Here is a 21,449-nt window from a genome sequence, read left to right as displayed (position 1 = left end):
CATGCTACACCAGAAGAAATAAAGAAATGGACTGAATTAGGAGGGATCCAAACGGATCAAGGATGGATGACGAAGGAAAAATCTATATGGTTTCTTCCCGACTCCATGGTTCAAGTCATCATTAACACAATACATAGTCCAGCGCACTTAGGAGAAAAAGCTATGCTAGACAGCATTCAACACATTTGGTTCAACAAACACTTGCGAGCAGCAGCCAAACAGAAAGTACGTACCTGTATGATATGTTGTCAGTTTAATCCAGGTAAAAGCATCCCCGTAGAGCAGGGTGGATTTCAACCTCCCGATCATGCTTTTGAAGTCCTCCAGATGGATTATATCCAGATGGAACGATGTTGAGGATTCAAATATGTTCTCGTAGTTGTTTGTGCTCTTTCCCGTTGGACAGAAGCCTACCCGGTTTCAGATTACACTGCCCCGACTACTGCCAAACAGCTAGTTCGAGAATTCTTCCCACGATATGGTTTGCCACGTGTTGTATACTCAGATAACGGCCAGCCATTCTCATCCGAACTAATGAAACACGTTTCACTTTTGTTAGGTTACCAATGGAAATTCCACTGTGTCCGACATCCCGAGGCAGCAGGTCTCGTGGAACGTCATAATCAAACCCTGAAAATCAGATTGTCCAAAATATGTAGAGAAAAAGGTGTCGATTGGATAGTAGCCTTACCAGTTGCGCTCTTTTACATGAGAATGGTAGCACATTCTCGAACAGGGCTATCCCCGTACGAGGTGATCTTCGGTAGACCACCAAATATGTGGGGGACGCCTATACCTCGCAAAATCACTGATGTTGACTGTAATATGCTGACAGATTACTTGGCTTCCTTGATGTCTGCACTACAATCTTGTCGTTCACAGGTAGCTGCAGCTTTTCCCGATAACACTGAGGTGAAGCCCCATGACGTGGTTCCAGGTGACCTGGTTCTGGTACGGAATTTCGACCGGAAGACCCAACTGGAGCCTAGGTGGAAATCGCCTAAACTCGTTCTACTAACAACAAGGACAGCTGTGAAGATCGAGGGACGTAAAGGGTGGTTGCACTCGAGTCATATCAAAAAATTTTATGGACTACCGTCCGATGTGAACACACAGCCCTGCATTCCCTCACAGACAGACTCAAAGCTCCCCTTGGTTGATCAAACAAAAACGGAACTTTATAAACTGAAATTAAGGTCTAGCAAGTCAGACAATTTGATTGTTTAAGTCCTCTCCAAGGTGAATCGGTTGAATTTGTCTCTGACATGTATCCTCTAGACCGAAATAGAGAGAGAAACCGACAGATGCAGCTTAAAAAGCATGCGTATTGTAAATCACTTCGTAGTCACTGCACAGTAACATTATTAATTTTGTTTTTTCTAAGTCTTCTGATCATCATTTCTAGTATATTGCTGCATATGTATTACCCTATTTCTAAACGTGCTTACAATGTTACTGCTGAACATTCTTTTAGCGAATTACCTCCGCATGAGTTGTCTTATAGATTTGCGCTGCGCAACAACACATTCATTAGTATGTTACATCATTCCCATCAGACCAGCAATGCTACAAATTGTTGGATATGTGGCCGACTCCCTCCCTATCAGAACTATAAGGGAGTTTTGCCCCTCTTTCCATATCCGTTCACACACAATGGCTCCTGTGGAGCATGGTTTAGTTTGATTAATTCCCTAGATTCAAATTCAGTAGCTTATCAAGACAACTGGGTATGGGGAAACCTGAACCTAGTTTTGCTTAAAGTCTGCTACCCTAACAAGGAGGGACTTCCCAAAAGAACAGGAACTGATCTAGAAAATGAAGTATATGGATTAGGTAATTTTACACTTAACCTCCTGATTCTGAATATCGAATCCGAAGCTACACCAATTTTGCCCGCTATGTCAGTATTCCCAGTTAAAGGGGAATTATGTGTAAGAAAGAATGGTTCCATACACATGGGCCATAGTAAATGCACCACTGTAATAAAATTCAGTGATCAAGGCAAATCTACATTTAGAGCTTCCCGTCATTCTTACTTCATATGTGGCCAGACCGCATATATACGTCTACCTCTAGACTGGGATGGTACCTGTTACATAGCATTCCTTCTGCCACCTGTTTTCCTAGCTCCTCCTGATTATCACAGAAATACCCATTTAGTACACAATAGACAGCAGAGAGATCTCCCGATTGTCGATTACACTGAAACGGCATGGGAGCAATATACAGATTTCAATAAAGGTTTCTTTCCCTATATAGGTACAGTCACTAATAGTAAGCTGATATGTAGATTAACTAGAACCCTTGAAGCAGTAGTGAACGAGACTACTTCCGCCTTAGGCAATTTAACAGAAGAGCAGTCTGCTATGCGGATTGTTGTGCTTCAAAATCGTCTTGTCCTTGACGTCATCCTGGCCGATAGGGGCGGAGCTTGTAGGGTCATCGGATCAAGTTGCTGTGTTTTCATACCAGAAAATTCGCCGTCAGTATATAAAGCCATAACTCGCCTTCATAAGATTATAAGCCAGATACACCAGAGTCCAGGCACCTGGACTTGGTCCGGTTGGTTCTGGAGCGTGTTGTCAGCCTGGGGATGGAGGATCCTATCCTTCCTAGGTATTGGCTTTCTCATACTATTCAGTTGCTGCTTATGTCTACAATGTGGGCCAGCGATTTGTGGTCTGTGTGCCACATCGTGTATCCCGCATCCAAGTTTTCGTTCAAGATCCCGGAAGAAGAAAGAAGAACAAATGATGCTATATGAACAGATCAATGGATTGATGAAGATCGATATCTCCTGAGGGTCCGTAGGGGACAAGGAGGGAATGAGGAAATATGAATTTTATGATCAGATATGTCCCCTATCGTAGACCCCAACGGCTCCATGTGCATGCTATAAGTACATGTATGTTCCCTCCAGTTTCAGTTATGAAGACGCAAATACATGTGCGTCCGCCGTCAACATGTCCTCTTTCAGATCCGCTATGAATGGGTCAGATATTCCATTCCTAAGTATGAAAGGCCACCGACTTTATGTGGTTCACTTTCCACATTTTACAGACTCAGGCGAGTAGGCCCTGAATTCTGCCATCAAGCCTTTTCCTGCCTTCTGCCTCTGAAAGCTCCAGTCCGAGCCTGCATCTGTATCCATGAACTTTGTCCTACTCCCTGCGCGGCTAACGGTGCCTGATCCAGCCTGTTGCCTGCCAAAAACTGTATTTCACCTTCAAGATTATCTGCTCCGCTCCTCATCCGATGCATTCCTGTCTAGTAGTTTAGGTAAACATTCTTCCAGCTACCGTGCAAAGGGCCAGGCCTCACTGTCCTCATGCAAGTAATTCATAGCCCCTGTTACCATGGAAGATTCCTGCCCCCTCGCATCTCATGTAGACACTTAGACGCTTGTACACGCACTAACAGTCAGTATAGAATAGATTCCGTCCGAGAGACTTTTCCTTTTGGATAATACAGTTCTTTAAACATAAGATATCAGATATGATTTGGGATTAGGTTGACATGACCCCCCAGACTTCTGTCTCCACATGTAGAGCTAAATGTCAAGTCCCCTTCACCCTCTAGTTGCACGTCAATCACACGTCATGCGGCTGCGCGCGCATCTCTGCCAAGTATTTCTGCTGACATTGCAGGATTCTCTCATGGATCCACCCACTTGTGACATCATGTTTAATGACGTATTTAGTTACACCTATGTTTACGCCTTTTTCATTACGTATGTGTATTATATCTGTATTATCAGCTGTTACGCCTCTTGCATCTGTCTTAATGTAATGCTTTCCATATAAATACCATTTCTTGTCAATAATGTATGGCCTTCCTTCCTGAACCTTCATGGTGATGGAATTTGAAGCCTGTAGTTCGAATTGTAATTCCTTTGTAGAGGAATAAAGCCTTTTAGAACCTCTAATACCACGGATTCTGCCTCTTATATTTACTGAGTTATTCTTACTAGACTTTACCGCATAAAAAATAGTACCGGTAATGAAATATTTACCACACTGTGTCCAATTAGAACAATTACATTAACAAAACAAACAAGGCATTTCAGGCAAGACAAAAAGGAGCTTTTTAGATTATCCAATGTTGTAAGCTTTTTCAAAACAGCTAGTGCATTTTCAACACAATGGATTAACGTGCATGCTATTTTAGAAGGGGTCGACGACGTTTCGATCCTTTCAGAAGAGTACCAGGATCATCATCAGGACATTAATGTGTACATGCCTGATTGTGAACGAAATTGCCTGTGGGGAAAAAACCAGGGTTGATGTAGAGAGGGAAAGAAAAATTTGAGGAAAAAATGAGAGAAGATTTAGGGCGGTCCGCTCATGGCATGTTGAACAAGATTAAATCGCGCAAGGGATGCAGGTGTAGTGCCAAGAATGCATGCGGGTGTGTAGGCATGCGTTGGGTTCAAGAGTCAAAAACTGATCGATCAGTAGTGGGCGCAAATAAGCCGTATAAGTGGTGAGTGACCGGAGAGATAACCGTTCGCGGTGGTTTGCTGACTAATAAAGAGTTGGAGCGGAAAGGGACCGCTTGATGTGAGGACATGCGTCTGAAGTTATCGTTGACTAAACGGACGCGAAGTGCGTGATGAGGAACTACGAACGGAGGCGACCAGGCTGGGTGGAAGGGCAGCAACAGGCGGTGGAGGAGCTATACTCGGTGGTAGTGATGGCGCTATAAAGCAACCAGTCACAGAGTGGAAGGATAGAGTGTTTAGGGGGTGGGTGTGAGGAGCGCGTAACTACAATGAACGTTGGTCTCACCTGGAATCGTGAGAGAACACGAGCCGTCCAGTGACAGGGGCAACTGCGGTAATCAAGTGCAGTGAAGGTTCGCTGGGGAGGAAAGGTACTGTATTAGGTCAGTGACTGGTGAGTGTGATGGTGAACAGCGGCAGAATGATAAAAAATTGCCTAGTATGAGCTAGAAGGCGAATGCACGATCCGGCCGGAGCCACGGCCAACAATGTTCGCCAAGTAGAGACAGGGTACGCTAAAAACGGAGAATGGCGCGTTAGGTGAGTGGTGAGTGTGGTGAACAACCAGGCTGAGGGGGAGCAATATTTACCTAGATAGAAGGATGGTTTATCCACAATTTAAAGGTCCAAGCGATGCTTCAGATAGTAGAGGCGGCGTGACAATGCACTAGGGATAAACGCAAGGTATGAGCACGGTGCTAGTGCGTAAAGCGGAACAAGAAAAGAAGGTAGTGGAAAGCGCTTACCGGGATCCAGCCAGGTCCTGGGGTTACAGTGAACCGAGTGACGGAGTGAGGCGCATTGACTATCAATAAATACTGAGGAGGTGTCTAGGGGACTAGAGCGGGTGAGAACGGCGCCATCTTAGGAGAGAAAAATGGAAAGGGAAGATAGACTGGGAAAGTATCTTGAGGGGATAAGAGAGTAGGAACAGACCAAGCAAATCATATATTACATTTTACAGACAAGCATAATTGCGTGTGATGACCATTACGATTGCAATATGAGGGTAAAAATAGAAACGAGCGAAGTAGTTTTGAAACACGGACATACGGGAACCAGAAGTAGGGAAAAACATGATGTCAGTAGAACTGTAATACGAAAGTGAGAGATGAGTTAGCAGCTCACTACAGTAAGAGCCGGAAGGTGCCGTAAATGTAATTATGCACATGTTTATCCATTGAAGGAAAACATAACAGTTGCGCACTAAGGGTTACAGGGGGAGAAAAGAATATAAGGATATAAGAATATAAGGTGGTATAAGGATGAGAAACAACCGATACGCAACAAACGATACAGAAACAAAATGGAAATGACATTAACATGAGAGTTCATGGTATCAGATGAGGTTAGTCCAATTCTCGCTGCGATTCAGGCCTTGCCTGATGCTGTCAGTGCGGATGATCATTCGGAGTTCTTCTTTGTTCAGGATTTTAGCAATGTCTCCACCTCTTGGCGGCTGTTTGATGCATTTGAGCACTGTTCATTTAATGTCAACATCTTTGTGCCCCATTTCAATGAAATGTTCAACAAGGGGGGCATTTGGGGTTTTACAACGCACTCTGCTTCTGTGTTGGGCAATGCGCAATTTCACCTTCTGTGTTGTCTGGCCGATGTAGATCTTGTTGCATGGGCAAGAGATTAAATAAATAACATTGCTCGTATTACAGTTCGAGAAGGAATTTAGAGTGATAGAAACATTGTTAAATACAAAGTCTTTTCCTTCCATGGTAGTGCTACACACATTGCAGTTGCCGCATTTGTCATGTCCAATGAGAGGGTCTAACCCCCAATGTGCATCAAGAGTGGTCATTGGACGGGGGGGGGGGGGGGTAAAGCGGCTCTTACTAGATGGTCCTTTAGGTTCCTGTTCTTACGGAAGGCAAAAATAGGTCACTCTATTGAGAGATTCCCTGCATTGACCACAGGCCAATGTTGCAAAATGGATTCGCGAATTTGATTGGATGCAGGGGAAAAGGTGGTGACGCAGACTAGGCGGTTGGCATTGGTTTTGACTTTGGGTGACAGTAGGATTTCCCTTGGAAAATACCAAGCACGTTTTTGTGCATTTCGTACCAGTCTTTTGGGGTAGCCACGGGCTCTCAGTTTGTTGGTGAGAGTGAGGGCCTCAGAGAAATAGTCATCCTTGGAGAAACAGTTGCGTCTAATACGGAGAAATTGGGAATACGGCAAAGAGTCTCTGAGTGCTCGGGGGTGGTGACTTTCATACCTGAGTAATGTATTTCTCTCTGTACTTTTTCTGTATAGTTTGGTGAGTAGTTCACCATCGGAATGGTATATGGTTAAGTCAAGAAATGGGATATGTGATCTGTCATATGTGTTGGTGAAGTTGAGGCCAGAACAATTATTATTGAGCCAGTGATTGAATTGGGAAAGTGTGACCTCATTTTGATGCCATATAAGGAAAATATCATCTATGTAGCGCCGCCACATAATGATGCCTGGAAGGAATGGGTTAGTGGCATCAAGGATGGTAGTCATTTCTAGATGATCCATGTAGAGGATCGCTAGATTCGGCGCAAAAACTGCACCCATCGACGTGCCTTTGACTTGCTGGTAATATTCATTCTCAAAGGTGAAAAAGTTACGGGTCAGACATAGTTCAAGCAACTGAATAATGAAAAGTGTGGGGACAGGGTGGGGGCGCGGTCTCGAGTCCAAGATCCCTTGGATCACGAGAAGTGCTGGGATTTGCGGAATATTAGTGTAGAGTGATTCTACATCCATGGTGCAAAGGATTTCAAAGCTGGGATCAAAGGGGGGATGCTCGATGAGATTTATCATCGCCATGCTGTCTCTGATATAGCACTGAGTGAGTGGTACGAAGTCTTTGATAAAGTGGTCAATATATTGACCTAAGGGCTCCAAAATGGAACCGCAACCAGAAACTATGGGTCGTCCCGGGGGGTTGGTCTGATTTTTGTGGACCTTTGGTAAGGTGTAAATGACTGGCGTGCGGGGTGATTTCACGTTGAGGAAAAGGGATTCTTTCTGACTAAGAAAGCCCTCCAATTTAGCTTCTGTAGTGATTTGTAAGATAAGTGTTTGTAGCTCTTTGGTTGGATTCGTGGGTAGTCTACAGTAATGATCTGTATTCAATAATTGGCGTTGAATTTCTCCTTTGTACGCTACTTTTTCTTGAAGTACAATGCCTCCACCCTTGTCGGCTGATTTGATGACTAGGGAATCATTCATTTTCAGGGAAGTGATGGCTTTCTTTTCAGGAAGGGAAATATTGTAGGGAATGAAACGTTTTTTGGATTCCAAGATGGATAAATAGTTCAGAACCAGTTTTTCAAAAGTGGTTATTTCACTAGGAATCATGTTGGTGGAGGGGGAGAAAGTTGATGGAGGTCTAAAAGGAGTGTTAGAGATGGAGGGAGGGGATGGATTTAAAAGGAAAAATGTATGTAGACGTAATCGTCTAAAGAATCTGAGCAGTTCCGTATGAAGTTCCAAAAAATTGGGATGGGTAGTGGGGACAAAGGATAATCCTTTACTGAGTAGAGATAACTCAGGGTCTGAAAGTTCGTGTTGTGAGAGATTAAATATGGGTATGCGTTGCAAATTGTCATCAGTTACCATTGGTAAAAGTTGTGACGAGTTTGGCGCTCCCCCGGTGGGTTGTACCATCTCTGGGCCTGTTTTACACGGCCATGCCTGGGTGGTTCGTTCTGGCCTCGTCCTAAAAAATGACTGCTTGGGACTGGGAAGTTGGGGCCAGGGGTACGGTTGGATGTGCTGGTACCTTCACCTGCGTCGGAGTTATCTGAGGATTCAGCTGATGTGTCTGAAAAACCAACCAGATTGTTGCGTCTGTTGAAACGGCCCCAGGGTCTGCTGTTTTGTGGGTTGGTGTATGACCTATTAGTATAGAAATCTTTTTGCAAATATGGGTAAGTACGCTCAATATTGTATGATCTGATGTCTTTTCTTACTTTAACTGTTTTTTTGTTTTGCTCTATTCTGTAGAATTCGTCGACTGTCTTTTGTATTTGTTCTAGTAATTTCTTACTCTCAGCGATTGGGCACGTTTCCTTAATTTGTTTTTCAATCTCTTCGATTTCTTCTGCTAATTTTTTCAGGGCTTCTGTGGCGGTGTCGATGCCCAGTACCAGCCAGTGTCTAGAGCAGGTAGTGCCTATGTAGCTAAAGCTGTTAATATACTTTGGATTATCAGTGAAGATTCCAGGAATATTACGTACTTGTAACCCAGTGGGGATGGTTTCTGCTTTAAGATATTCGGTGAGCATACGGGTCATGAGTTGGAGGCGTACTTGTTTCTTTTTGCACTTTTCTAATTGATCAGCTGATGATATGTTAGTGGAGGAAGGACCATCTATAGAGTCTGAGAAAAGCGAAGGGCCCTCACAAATTTTTTTGATATAATCGTCGGAATATAGAGGTGCATGGTCAGACATAACAAGGGGTAGAGTTGGGAAGAGGAAACAAGGAGAGAGCCCACTTATTAAGAAAGGGGATAGGTATCCTACCCTTGCAATCCAGCGATTGCGCTTAGCATATTTTTAAGGGACAAGGGAACCCAAAGAGGTAGTTGAGGACCTTGGGTAATAGTTCAGTACAAACAACAATGATCCTCAAATAGTTGGGATAATGATTAGATAAATATAGTTCAGAATCGATGCTATATTCTGGAAGTCCAGCCGGACAACCGATTTAATTTTTCAAATAAAAAATGCACAAATATAGGAACAAAGTACTTGTGGGACACACTCCTATGTCCAATTAGAACAATAATATTAACAAAACAAACAAGGCATTTCAGGCAAGACAAAAAGGAGCTTTTTAGATTATCCAATGTTGTAAGCTTTTTCAAAACAGCTAGTGCACTTTTTCAACACAATGGATTAACGTGCATGCTATTTTAGAAGGGGTCGACGACGTTTCGATCCTTTCAGAGGAGTACCAGGATCATCATCAGGACATTAATGTGTACATGCCTAATTGTGAACGAAATTGCCTGTGGGGAAACAACCAGGGTTGATGTAGAGAGGGAAAGAAAAATTTGAGAAAAAAATGAGAGAGAAGATTTAGGGCGGTCCGCTCATGGCATGTTGAACAAGATTAAAATCGCGCAAGGGATGCAGGTGTAGTGCCAAGAATGCATGCGGGTGTGTAGGCATGCGTTGGGTTCAAGAGTCAAATACTGATCGATCAGTAGCGGGCGCAAATAAGCCGTATAAGTGGTGAGTGACCGGAGAGATAACCGTTCGCGGTGGTTTGCTGACTAATAAAGAGTTGGAGCGGAAAGGGACCGCGTGATGTGAGGACATGCGTCTGAAGTTATCGTTGACTAAACGGACGCGAAGTGCGTGATGAGGAACTACGAACGGAGGCGACCAGGCTGGGTGGAAGGGCAGCAACAGGCGGTGGAGGAACTATACTCGGTGGTAGTGATGGCGCTATAAAGCAACCAGTCACAGAGTGGAAGGATAGAGTGTTTAGGGGGTGGGTGTGAGGAGCGCGTAACTACAATGAACGTTGGTCTCACCTGGAATCGTGAGAGAACACGAGCCGTCCAGTGACAGGGGCAACTGCGGTAATCAAGTGCAGTGAAGGTTCGCTGGGGAGGAAAGGTACCGTATTAGGTCAGTGACTGGTGAGTGTGATGGTGAACAGCGGCGGAATGATAAAAAATTACCTAGTATGAGCTAGAAGGCGAATGCTCGATCCGGCCGGAGCCACGGGCAACAATGTTCGCCAAGTAGAGACAGGGTACGCTAAAAACGGAGAATGGCGCGTTAGGTGAGTGGTGAGTGTGGTGAACAACCAGGCTGAGGGGGAGCAATATTTACCTAGATAGAAGGATGGTTTATCCACAATTTAAAGGTCCAAGCGATGCTTCGGATAGTAGAGGCGGCGTGACAATGCACTAGGGGAAAACGCAAGGTATGAGCACGGTGCTAGTGCGTAAAGCGGAACAAGAAAAGAAGGTAGTGGAAAGCGCTTACCGGGATCCAGCCAGGTCCTGGGGTTACAGTGAACCGAGTGACGGAGTGAGGCGCATTGAGTATCAATAAATACTGAGGAGGTGTCTAGGGGACTAGAGCGGGTGAGAGCGGCGCCATCTAAGGAGAGAAAACTGGAAAGGGAAGATAGACTGGGAAAGTATCTTGAGGGAATAAGAGAGTAGGAACAGACCAAGCAAATCATATATTACATTTTACAGACAAGCATAATTGCGTGTGATGACCATTACGATTGCAATATGAGGGTAAAAATAGAAACGAGCGAAGTAGTTTTGAAACACGGACATACGGGAACCAGAAGTAGGGAAAAACATGTCAGTAGAACTGTAATACGAAAGTGAGAGATGAGTTAGCAGCTCACTATAGTAAGAGCCGGAAAGTGCCGTAAATGTAATTATGCACATAGTTATCCATTGAAGGAAGACATAACAGTTGCGCACTAAGGGTTACAGGAGGAAAAGAATAGCAAGGTGGTACAATGTGGTATAAGGATGAGAAACAACCGATACGCAACAAACGATACAGAAACAAAATGGAAATGACATTAACATGAGAGTTCATGGTATCAGATGAGGTTAGTCCAATCCTCGCTGCGATTCAGGCCTTGCCTGATGCTGTCAGTGCGGATGATCATTCTGAGTTCTTCTTTGTTCAGGATTTTAGCAATGTCTCCACCTCTTGGCGGCTGTTTGATGCATTTGAGCACTGTCTATTTAATGTCAACATCTTTGTGCCCCATTTCAATGAAATGTTCAACAAGGGGGGCATTTGGGGTTTTACAACGCACTCTGCTTCTGTGTTGGCCAATAGGTCGCTCTATTGAGAGATTCCCTGCATTGACCACAAGCCAGTGTTGCAAAATGGATTTGCGAATTTGATTGGATGCAGGGGAAAAGGTGGTGACGCAGACTAGGCGGTTGGCATTGGTTTTGACTTTGGGTGACAGTAGGATTTCCGTTGGAAAATACCAAGCACGTTTTTGTGCATTTCGTACCAGTCTTTTGGGGTAGCCACGGGCTCTCAGTTTGTTGGTGAGAGTGAGGGCCTCAGAGAAATAGTCATCCTTGGAGAAACAGTTGCGTCTAATACGGAGAAATTAGGAATACGGCAAAGAGTCTCTAACCAACAAACTGAGAGCCCGTGGCTACCCCACTCACCTAACGCGCCATTCTCTGTTTTTAGCGTACCCTGTCTCTACTTGGCGAACATTGTTGCCCGTGGCTCCGGCCGGATCGTGCATTCGCCTTCTAGCTCATACTAGGCAATATTTTATCATTCCGCCGCTGTTCACCATCACACTCACCAGTCACTGACCTAATAAGGTACCTTTCCTCCCCAGCGAACCTTCACTGCACTTGATTACCGCAGTTGCCTCTGTCACTGGAACGGCTCGTGTTCTCTCACGATTCCAGGTGAGACCAACGTTCATTGTAGTTACGCGCTCCTCACACCCACCCCCTAAACACTCTATCCTTCCACTCTGTGACTGGTTGCTTTATAGCGCCATCACTACCACCGAGTATAGCTCCTCCACCGCCTGTTGGTGCCCTTCCACCCAGCCTGGTCGCCTCCATTCGTATTTCCTCATCACGCACTTTGCGTCCGTTTAGTCAATGATAACTTCAGACGCATGTCCTCACATCACGCGGTCCCTTTCCACTCCAACTCTTTATTAGTCAGCAAACCACCGCGAACGGTTATCTCTCCGGTCACTCACCACTTATACGGCTTATTTGCGCTCGCTACTGATCGATCAGTATTTGACTCTTGAACCCAACGCATGCCTACACACCCGCATGCATTCTTGGCACTACACCTGCATCCCTTGCGTGATTTAATCTTGTTCAACATGCCATGAGCGGACCGCCCTAAATCTTCTCTCTCATTTTTTCCTCAAATTTTTCTTTCCCTCTCTACATCAACCCTGGTTGTTTCCCCACAGGCAATTTCGTTCACAATCAGGCATGTACACATTAATGTCCTGATGATGATCCTGGTACTCCTCTGAAAGGATCGAAACATCGTCGACCCCTTCTAAAATAGCATGAACGTTAATCCATTGTGTTGAAAAAGTGCACTAGCTGTTTTGAAAAAGCTTACAACATTGGATAATCTAAAAAGCTCCTTTTTGTCTTGCCTGAAATGCCTTGTTTGTTTTGTTAATGTTATTGTTCTAATTGGACACATGACTGTGTCCCACAAGTACTTTGTTCCTATATTTGTGCATTTTTTATTTGAAAAATTAAATCGGTTGTCCGGCTGGACTTCCAGAATATAGCATCGATTCTGAACTATATTTAGCATCGATTCTGAACTATATTTATCTAATCATTATCCCAACTATTTGAGGATCATTGTTATATTAGAAAAACATGACTGAAGCACAACAAAACCCAATAAAGTATAAAAAATGTATCACAAAACATTTAAAAACACATTTGTACTTACAAACTTGCCAAGAACAAGCAAAAAAATATATACAAAAGCAAGAAAACATGTAAAGCACATTTAAAAGATATATATAAGAATGTCATGAAAATATAGAAGCCAAATTACAGGCAAATAGGTGTGATGGGACAGTATAAGCGGAGTACCATATAGACCTGTAAGTGTGCAGAGATAACACTGGAAAGACTGAATCTCTGATGTCCTACATCATTATTGCAATAGATAATAATAAAGACGTTTTTAATAATTGGCCGTTTAACCCTTTGGATCTGAGTGGGATACCATATTCACCAGTGAATGTGTCGGCGGAAGACCGTATTAAATCAAAAGAAATAAATTAATTTTTTGTATGTACGAATTGCATAAACGAGACTGTACCTCTAATATCTTAACAACTTTATCCAAAGCAATCAAACTAGATAACAGTCTCACCTTTTGGTGCAATCGATATGAAAAATCCTGCGAGTCCAATTCTTTGTAATTTCCTAATATTCCAAACAAAAAAATGCGTCGATCTAAGATTGAAGTAAGGGTGGAAAAGCATAAAGTCAAGAACTAACATACGGTCAGTATGTAAATCCCGTCTAAGTATCAATTTCGGTCGCTTCAAACCAACAGTACATATTGGATTGTTAATGTTACTACAAATGTTTGTTAATCACTGCAATTTGATGGTTTCAAATAACAAGAAAAGGACACATTCTTCTACCGACATCAATAGTCAGAAAGATAGGGTATTTATAAACCAAGTCTTACGCACATTATTAGTCAGTGGCCACATTTCTGGCGAATATCATTATACGATGACAAAATACTCTGTGTATTTGCGGTTTCCATAATATATATACATCACAATCACTTTGATTAAAACAAGTTGAGGGAACAAAACAAATGTGTGTTTATAAACGCGCAAAACTACCAATAAAACGCAATTGATTAATATTTAAGACAAATCTATATCCGCTTACCTCAATATATAATAGGGTAAGCGTAATCCCCACGATAGAACAATTATTCGGTCCTACCCAATTGTAAGTTTCTTTTTTGAAGTACAAGACAGAGAAAATGTGTATATATAATATCGCCCAAAGCACAACAGGGTATCGTTAAACATACAAATCAAAAGAATGCATGTATATACACCCCAAATAGGGTGCCAGATGATAGTAGCGTCGTCTTCGAAATGGGTAAAAAGCAAAACGACCGTATTCTAACCTGGTAAGTCTCCCTGGTGGCCATAATATCAGTCCAACCGCAACAGTTCAAGCAAATTCGAGCAATCCGCCATTGCTGCTTTCGCGTTCTAATATCCCGTAAATTACCCGTCATGCCCCTCCCCCGGGTCACTGCAAATACACAAAAAATAAGTGTTTTGCACACTTCTGTCATTGGGCTACATGTGGGCTACATCTGGGTGATATTTGTGCTGCATTTGGGCTCTTTTGTCTCTGGTGGCCATCTTGGGAGATTTATTTGTTATGAAGTTTCCTAATTTCCTCATTTACTACAGTCTCCTCAGTAGGAAATACTTTCAGTTTTTTACTTTGATTCCATCAAGAAGGCATTCAGATGTGTCACACATTTGCCATAAATTCAGAATGTTAGCACTCTAGTTGCTTATTAGATCACTGTAGTAAAGCTACTGCTCACCAGGGAAGTGTGCTGCTGGTATTGAAAGTGCATGTTTAAGTCTGCATGTCAGAATTTTTTTATGAAATAGAAGATTTGAGAAGTCACTCAAAATGTGCCCTAATTTTTCTTTCTGCAGCACTAATCATACTTTCTATGGCAAAATGAACCCCCTCATTTTGTTCCTTTTTAAATTAAATGTATTAAGAGTTACCACTTTATTCCAATCAAAATGGCTTCAGGTGTGCAATACGTTTGTCATAAGTAGGACTGTTAGCGCTCTAGTTGTTCTTTAGAACACTCTGGGAAGCTGCAGTAGAACACAAAGGAATCAACTGACAGTCTCTGCCCTTGTTGGATGTACATGTTTTACTGAGAATGTCAGACTTCATTCTCACATGACTGAGAAAGATAATGTGAATTTACTGAAAATATGCTCTCAGTTTAGCTTATAGATCACCTTCCAAACATCTGTGGGAAAAGCATGAGAAAATAGTTTTCTCTCAAACATGATTCATGATATCACAGCAGAAGTCTTTTTCACATGGTAAAATCACTTTAGAACACACCACAATTCCTAAAATGAGTATGGTACCATCAACAAATGATTTATAATGTAACTAAAGTCTTAAAACCTTCTATTAACTGCAATGCTTTTTAATGAGGTGCTATCATGTATATTGGTCCCAAGATGGCTGCCAACACTTCTTGGATGAAGTGCTGACAGCCAATCAGATCTCACGATGAGCTGTGTGGTTAGGCTCCGCCCAGATATATATGTGATTTTACTTTTGATTTTCTCAGGAACTACTGAACGGATTTACACCATTTAACCAAAAGGCATGACTCTGAACCAAGGGCTACCTTTTTGCCAAATTTGGTGTAATTCCGTTCAGCAGTTCGGGCTGTAGCTGCGACTAAAGGTCCCTATGGAAAATTGCATGGGGAAAACATGTTTTGCGACCCCCCTTTTTTCTCGCCCCCGCTTGATGAATCACCCAGAGACTTTCAGGATAGGAGCGCACCGGAGCGGGCCACGAGTTTTTAAAAGTTCGCGAGGATTCGTCAACCGGCGCCAAAGTTATTCCAAATAGAATGTTGCGGATTTCCTATGGATAATAGGTCCTAACTATAACTACCTACTGGCGACCGCCAGTAGGTAATATATATATTACCTACTGGCATTCGCCAGTAGGTAGTTATAGTTAGGACAAACTTTCCATAGGGAGAGCTTTTTTTTTTGCTTATAACTTTGGCATTGTTTGATGAATCTTCATGAAATTTTCCAAACTAATTCTTTGTTCATATCAGCCGTTATGTTGAAAGTTTGGGGGTGATTTGTCAAGGGGGGTCTGAGAAAAAAGGGGGGTCTCAAAACATGTTTTCTCCATGTTAATTTCCATAGGAAACTTTAGACAAGGCTACAGGTCGAATGGGTGAACGGAATTACCCCATATTTAGCAGGGAGAAGGGTCTTGGTCTAGAAAGCACGCTTGTGTTTATTTGGTGTAAATCCGTTCAGTAGTTTTGGAGACATATCGAAATTTACAGATATCGGTATTTGGGAATTCTGCCTTCTGATTGGCTGAGGGATTACGAGCACAAGCTTGCTGCTTATTGGCTGCGAGCGGTGCGAGCAGGTTGCAACTAGGAAGTGTTGGCAGCCATTTTGTGATTCCGTTGAAGTGAGTAAGGGGAAAAAAGGGCAAAAAGAGTAGGAATGAGGAGGGTAGGAGCGCTGTGAGGTCTGTGGGGTGGTTAGGGTGTGCTACACAGGGAGTGTGAAGTTATGTATTCACCCCTACCGGTGTGAAAGTGCTGTTTTGCCCAGAGTGAGATGGTGCTGAGGTGAGGTGCCGGTACACTCGGGGATGAAACCGTGAGCCGATTGCTGTAAACTGATGTGCTCCTGGCGCTGTAGCATACTGGCCGCTGTAGCATAGCTGTGCAAGTGGTGTTAGTATGGGTTTAGACTATAGCGCTGTGAGCTCTGTGGGGTGGTTAGGGTGTGCTATAGAGGGAGTGTGAAGCGAAGTATTCACCCCTAGCGGTGTGAAAGTGCTGTTTTGTCCAGAATGAGATGGTGCTGAGGTGAGGTGCCAGTACACTCGGGGATGAAACCGTGAGCTGATTGCTGTAAACCATGGTACTCACAAACTTTCTGTCTGGGCCAAATTTAAAGAGTGGTTTGTGGCCGAAGGCCACACTGGTGGGGGTGGGGTCAGTGGGGGTGGGGTCAGATGGGGCAGGGCTAGTGGGGGGGAAAAAAATCACTGCCGTTTCAAAACATTACTAGACAATGCTGTATTTCCAAAGCAGATGTAACTACATGGAGCACATGTTTATAATTTTTTTTTATTAGCAGACAATAGCAATCTTAAGTGGTATGGCATGGCAATTTGCAGTAACCGGATATTCAGCACATGCCCAGAGCAGCACAGGCTTCACAGTCCACAAAATAGGTATGTTAAAGACAAACACTATGAACTTATTTTACATTTCATGTCACCAATTAGTTTTCTGTAATTTGGTACCAAGTTGGAAACGACAAGCGTTAAGAGCTGCTCCAGATATAGGTCTGTAAGCTTATTTCTGAGTTTGCTCTTCAACAGTCCCATTGTGGAAAATGAACATTCGCAAGCATATGTTGACCCAAACATACAAATTACCTTCTGGGCCACTGTAAAAAAAAGAGGAAACTTGTCAGGGGGCACAATTTTCCAGAATTCTTCGGGTGCTTGCCCCAAAAAAGATGCTTCGAGGGCTGAATTGTGCTGCGTCAATGAGCTCTATTTCTGCTTGAGCCTTTCCATGCCAATAAGGGCAACAACGTCAATATTTCGTGCACTCACCATCCAGGGGTTTTCAACCAGCCTTAACAGAGGGGTGAGGGCTCTGAATTGAGCAAATCGTCGTTTCATCTCCCCAGAAATTTCCTCAAGACATGCTCAAAGGTCTAGGTTTGACAGAATTTCTTGTGCATCTGGAAACCTCTGCATCACAGCCAACAGTTTTGGGAAGTGGGTGAAGTCACTACCATCCAGTTGTTCTTTGAATAGCACAAGCTTATTTTCAAAAGCATAAATACCATTCATGAGGGAGCACACAAGCTGTTGTTTACCTTGCAGGGTCAAATTGAGAGCATTAAAATGTGTGAAAATATCTGAAAGAAAATGGAACATAATAAGCCATTTCACATCAGTTAGTTCTGGGAACGATTGGCCTCTACTGTTCACAAAGAGTTCAATTTCAGGAAGCAATGCGATGAACTGCTCCTGAACCTTCCCTTTGCTTAGCCAACGCACGTCAGTGTGCATCAAGACGTCGGTATATTCCACTTCAGATTCCTGCAGCATTGCTTTAAAAAGTCTATGGTTGAGAGCTTTGGCACAGATAAAATTAACAATTTTCACTGCACCTTTTAGGACATTATTCAGTTCTCCGTGCTTTAATTTTGCACACAATACTTCCTAGTGAATAATGCAGTGGTAGTCTATCACAGTCTGTCCTATGAGCTTCATTTTAAGCATAGATACGAAGCCTCTGTCATGGCCTACCATGGCAGGAGCCCCATCCGTTGTTATGCTGACAAGAGTATTCAGTGGTATGTTATTTGTTTTGAAGTAGTTGCACATGCTGTCTTCTCCTCTTGTGTGCCCTTGCAGTGGTAGAAGGCACAGGAGCTCTTCTTTGGGATGCAGCCATTGGTTCAGATACCTCACCCAAACTTATAACTGTGCCACATCCCCTATGTCTGTGGACTCATCCATGGCAATGCTGAAGAACGGTGACTCTCTCACTGCTTTGATCACCTGCTCCTGGATGTTTTGTCCCATTGCCTCTATTCTGCGTGCACACGTGAAAACCGATAGCTGCAATGCACCGATTTCCTTTAAAATGCTGGCCTTATTAGTGTAGTTGTCAACTAAAATTTCGGCTGCTGAAAGGAAACATTGCTTCACCACCTCTGCATCTGAGAATGTTTTTTTATGTTTGGCAAGCAAGTAGCATATTTTGAAAGACGCTTCTGTTACAGCCTCAGATTCCTTCATCTGGCAAAGGAAGATCTTCTGCTGGGAAAAAAGAGCTTGCTTCAACGATGCCACTTTTGCAGATCGCAGTTTTGAGTTCAGTGGGAAGTTCGCAGTGTATCCAGAGTGCCACGTTTTGTAGTGCCGTTCCAGGTTATACCTCCTCAGAGCATTTACTTTCTCATTGCAAAGCAAACAGGTGGCTTTTTCTTTTGGACATTCTACAAACAAGTACTCTTCTTCGCATGCTTCCTGGAAGGTCCTGCGTTTGCTCTGTATCGATCTGGGTAGTTTGCAAGGCTTGGAAACTGGGCTGTAGGCCATTGCGGAGCTCTCCAGCTAGTTTGTTACTATGCAACAAGTAACAAGGACCAGGAATCTGATTTTCCACCGGACGAACAATGGACCGACACCGCCCCATGACCGATGGACCCACACGACTGATGGACCGACATGCCCCATTACTGATGGACCGACACTGCGTCACGGCCGCTGGACAGACACCACATCACGACCGATGGACCAACACCACTTCTCGCAACAGATCTGAGAGCAACACCAAAGTAATGTTTTGTTTAAACGCACAAAATAATGGGTAAACCTGTAAATGAAAAACAGGAGGCTTTCCTAAAGCCAGTGGTTTATGCAAGAAATGTGTCACTCAATAGGGATTTGAAATAAATGGCATGCACACACACATATATACAAGCACAAGTTCACCCATAGGCATCTTGGCGCTGAATAACAGATGTTTATTGCTACCCAACTCATTTTATCGACCTCAGATGGAGGAAAGGCACGACCCGCCAGGATTTGAACCTGTGACCATGAGGTAGAACACAGGCCCCTGCAGTGGACGCATTAGTCCACTGCGCCACCAGACAGTACAAGGATACAGAGTAGAAACACATATGGAAGGAGCTAATTTGGACAGCGCTATTTGGTGTGGATTAGCTGTCAAACTAAAGGAATCTGAAAGGCTCAGATACAATGGTCAGGCCTGTAGAGAGGTGATGGGCGAGGGGAGGGGCCAGGTTTCAGGTGGGGGTTAGTAGAGCGGGCGGAGAATCAGAAGGCGGAAATAACCAGAAGATTGGGCCAGTGGGCAGAGTCAGGTGTGGCCAGAAATAGCAAAACATCCTAATTTTTAGTATTTGTTTGGTATTTCATTGCCCAGTTACATTTTATTACGTTATGTAATTCACCCAATGGATACACATGTTTATTTAAGGTTTAATATGAGTTCTTGACATTAAAATACATTCACAACGTGGAATATGTTCCCAATCACAGAAATGTTCCAATTACGGTTAAAAGTGGATTCACAAGCCATTTGTATCCGTCGCATGCAGTTTCTGTCATCAGTACTTCTCAACCCTTATTCCACAAGAGCAGTTAAAACATGAATGGGAAAATACCCTACTTTGCAAATGTTTTCCACATAAATATGGCCCTGCCATATCTGACGCATAATACATCATCTGCTGCTTGATCTGACAATTTTAACGAAACATTGTAGCTCAACTTTGTCCTCTATGCCAGCTGATTTGCTGCATTCTTAAATATCTCCAGCTAGCTTAAAGTAAAAACAAGGATGCAAGGAAAAGCTGCCACGACTTTAATCCATAAAACATTCAACGTCTCGCACAAAGCTACCTTAAAACAGGATCAACCAAAATGCACCCATCAATCAAGGACAATTCACTTCACAAAGAAAAGAGAAATGTCCTATTAGTTTAAAAAAAACTGCATTTACATTTTATAATCATGGCTAGTAACAGTGTTTTCAATATTGTAATACAGCAGCAGCTCACTAATATTACTGCAAGTAATGCCTGTGACACCACTCCCATTTCTCATATGTGAGTTCCTGTTTTGATCTAACATTATTACAATGGCATCTGAGACAGGTGGGGAGAAAGAGAGATGATGAGAGTCTTGAGAAAAGGCGCAGGGTGAAAGAGTCAGGGAAAGTAAGGAAGAGACAATTGGAGAAACAGATGAGAGACCATCACATTGCCTACTAAAATAGGATGCTGTGCTTACCTCTCGGGGTGCGAAGATCAACCTGCGGGTGGAGCTGGTGTTGCAGGGTGATGGAAATCAAGCTGGTCGTGGAGATGGAGGCACAGTGGTGATGGAGCTGCTGCTGCCAAATCCAAGTGGTGAAGAAGGGGCCTCAGGCAAAGAAGAGGCTTTGGGGCAAGAAGACGCTGCGGTGGACGAGAAGAAGCATTAAAGCAGGCAATGTTCCATTCTGTTATGCTGCAGCAACTTCCCCTTTCACAACAAGAGGCAGCGCTGTCTGTTACAAGTAAGGGACGTGTTGAATGCATGCCTGGCTTATAACATGGCAATACTGGTAACAGCAAACAGAAATGGAAAGACATAGGCCACGCGGCCCTTTGAGAGACACCCTAGTTTTTTCCATCCCCCTTAAAGCCCTGGACTTAGGACATGAGAGTACAAGACACAACACGCACGACATCCAAGTAAAAAATTCTCACCATACATCACCTATGCTTGCTCATATTAATGCTGACAAACACGGGTCCTTTTCATGTTAGGAATGAGATAAGGGCTATGGACAGATTTTAATTGTAATTGCATTTATATAGCGGCTATATAAATGCAATTACAATTAAAATATGTCCATTGCTAGTCATGGCTAAACTGACTCTCGCCACACAATGGAAGCAAAACACAAGCTACCATGGTAGCCAAGTGAGACATAGCTGCCCATCAGACAGCTACGGAGCCCCCAACACTGTCTCAATGGCATTGTGGATTGGATTGGTGCACCCAGCAGGAGATGCCGGTTTATGAGGC

At 43.4% G+C, this 21,449-nt stretch overlaps 1 long non-coding RNA gene across 3 annotated transcripts in view; it reads right to left on the bottom strand.

Moving 5' to 3' along the window:
- The window catches only part of LOC146799462 (uncharacterized), a 96,003-nt gene that overhangs the window by 37,366 nt on the left and 37,188 nt on the right, over positions 1-21,449 (bottom strand). For 2 of the 3 annotated variants that reach the window (XR_014968918.1, XR_014968917.1), the window contains one exon: positions 20,667-20,833. This is a non-coding gene — a long non-coding RNA (uncharacterized LOC146799462). Of the gene's footprint in view, positions 1-13,392; positions 13,476-20,666; positions 20,834-21,449 lie in introns of all 3 variants that reach the window. The other variant, XR_014968919.1, reaches the window with a different exon arrangement.

This window comes from Triturus cristatus, chromosome 9, assembly GCF_964204655.1.
Source record: "Triturus cristatus chromosome 9, aTriCri1.1, whole genome shotgun sequence".
NCBI classification, from domain to species: domain Eukaryota; kingdom Metazoa; phylum Chordata; class Amphibia; order Caudata; family Salamandridae; genus Triturus; species Triturus cristatus.
Note: the sequence above shows the minus strand (reverse complement) of the source record. Positions and strands in the feature narration are given on the sequence as shown.